The sequence below is a fragment of the Otolemur garnettii genome, unplaced genomic scaffold, assembly GCF_000181295.1.
Source record: "Otolemur garnettii isolate 467f Iridium unplaced genomic scaffold, OtoGar3 scaffold00234, whole genome shotgun sequence".
NCBI classification, from domain to species: domain Eukaryota; kingdom Metazoa; phylum Chordata; class Mammalia; order Primates; family Galagidae; genus Otolemur; species Otolemur garnettii.
In genome coordinates, this window is record NW_003852629.1 from 1,578,900 (window position 1) to 1,581,855 (window position 2,956).

Genomic DNA, 2,956 nt, shown 5'->3' on the forward strand with positions numbered 1-2,956 from the left:
CACTCCATATTCTTAGAAAAACAGAGAAGAAAGAAGTAAACTATTAATATAAAACAGAGTTCAGGGTCAAAGGGAAACAATACAGCACAATTCATTTCTGCCCCTACACCGGATGCAGCAGAGCCGCAGAGGACAGGAGGAGGCGCCTTCACAGCGGGCCTCAGTGCAGGAAGCAGACACACACACTGCTGTCTAACAAAACTGCCATCTGTCACATTTGAGATGTTTAATATGCCTTATATTCTTTTGTAAATATTCTTTTTACATCTAAAAATAAACAAAACCATAAACATAATGTGATATAGTAATAGAAAATAGTCAACAATGTCCTTAAAATGACAGACCACAATATCCAAATTTCCTTTAAGATGAAATATAATACATATTATATAGTTATTAATAGATAAATTAAAAGGATATATCATATCCCAAATGCCTTCTGAAAAAACACAATGCTTATCAACCAGGTAGAAAAGCAAGACATTGTCTTGTCTCTGCGTGGCGCGTGGAACTGCCACTCAAGTGTTTCCCGCGCTCTGCTGCGTGTGGTCCTCGCCATGTCCTGTCAGTGTTTGTCTCCAGAGGGACTTTCTGGATGTTTATGCAGGACAATGCTTCACCCTGTGTGACCTCTGGGCTCACCCTGGATCCAAAAGCAAGTAGCTTCCAAGGCTTATGATAAACAAAAACACCCAAACATTTCCACATGTCCCCTAGGGGGGCAGTGCCTGGGTGAAAAGGACTGAGGGTAAGGACAGGAATAATTATCTGTTTTCCAGAAGAAAGATGAAATGATTCTCCCAAAGTCTCCAGTGCCAGCTGGTTAGAACTAGGAATACACTCTGACCCCTATGGTCCTGAGTTCCTTGAATATGATTTCAAGAAAGCCCCACTAGCTCTAATCCAAAACTTGCATTTTGACTGGTAGGTCCAGTTCTAATTAGTAAATAATACTAATAATTTCCAGTGGCCCAAGTCAAGAACATATTGCCAATATAGTCTTCTGGAAGAAAAAATAAAATTCCTCTGGTTAAAAGAATATATATATATTTTTTAAACCCACCTTAGATATATTTCTCAAAAGGGTCCCTAAAACCTAAATCAATCTGTGTATGCGTGTGTACACTCAAACACACACATATATTTATCTATACACCTATGTCTATGTATATGCAGTTAGGATGAATAAATAAAACAAATTTTATTCTTAAAGAAAAGCCAAATAACTCCAACTTCTGGTGCTCTTTAAATATTAACATACTCATCAGAAGGGGTCAGATTTCTAAATAATAACATGGCAAATTTAAAAAATATGTCTATCAAGTAACAGATAGCTACCAACTTTGTTTCCAATATGAACTATAAAAAGTCAGCTATATAAAAACATAATTTATATATTTTAAAAAATACTTGTTAGGCACACATCACATTGTTGCTCTCTAAGCAACTTCAAAGGGGCATCACGACTTTGTTCCCTGAACACAGACAGCCATGGAAGAGGAAGATTGGATGAGAATTTCTGCAAAGTTGATGGTAGAAATGAAAATTTCCAATATTTTTTGTTGTCTTAAGCATATAAGTTATAAAAAATAACAAAATAAACCACCATTAAAATTTTAAAAACAAGAAAAGATTTGTAAAAGTGAGAGGGCTTTTGTGGGTGCAGGGAAGTTCCATAGATTCAGTAGCAGTATTATGTGTTTAATTTACTAAATTTTTATTAACATAAAGACTTTTTTCTAAGACTAAGTTTTTAAAATAGGCATAACATACACACATCCATATCCATCCATATATAACACTAAGTATAAGAACAATGCCTTCCAAAATATCCACTTACTGCAAAGATGAAACTGTATTAGTTAATGACTAAGAACCTCTGCCTTGGTTTCTCATTAATTCTAAGAATCAAATTTAAATTTTATGTAAAGGAATACTAAAACTTCAGTAATACAGGGGTCTTGTCTTGTCTTCCCTTGAACATTCTATAATTGATACCAGTCTTCGGTATGTTTCCTCGTTAACTGGAAAAAAGCTAGGCTAAATATAGTTGGCCTTTCATTCATTCATTTAACATGTTTATTCAGCATGTATATACAAGACAAATTTTACCCAGTAATAAAATTTTCAAAATGTGAATATGAATAAAAGTACATTCAAGATAATACTAGTCAGAAAAATCCCATGATGAGGCCAGGCATGGCTCTTGCCAATAATCCCAGCACTCTGGGAGGCCGAGGCAGGTGGACTGCTTGAGCTCAGGAGTTCAAGACCAGACTGAGCAAGAGAGAGAACCTGTCTCTAAAAACAGCCGGCTGTTGTGTTAGGTGCCTGTAGTCCCAGCTACTTGGAAGGCGGAGGCAAGAGGATCACTTGAGCCTGAGAGTTTGAGGTTGCTATGAGGTATGATGCCACAGCACTCTATCCAGGGTGACAAAGATAGACTCTGTCTCAAAAAAAAAAAAAAAAGCCCATGATGACATAGCTAATAAAAATAATAGCTTGAATTCAAAGTTCAGCTTCCTTAATTTTTCTTTCTTGAAGCAGAAAAGTGGAAGGAAAGTTTCTGAGATTCTCAAAAGTAATATAGCATTTGTCCAAGCTAATTCTATAATATTCATGTAAGTTACTGACCTGCAAAGCAAATACAAGGGAAGAGTGGGGGTAATTTTCCTAAAGAGCACTAAATAAATGCATGCACGACAAGAGCGACTGGGGAGGAGGAGAGAGGAATGAAGGCATGGTCAACACGTCTGTGCCTTATAGTCACTTTAGACACAATTCTAGCAATTTTGATCAAGTTTCCTAACTCATTTCATGAAAGGACAGAATAGACTTCAGAGAAAACCTAACCTCAACGAATCAAAGCAACAAAGCGTGGTTAGCGGGCGGGATCCTGTAGTGAGAACACACTAACAACTAGGAAAACCAGGCCGGGAAATCATTTGTGATTGCA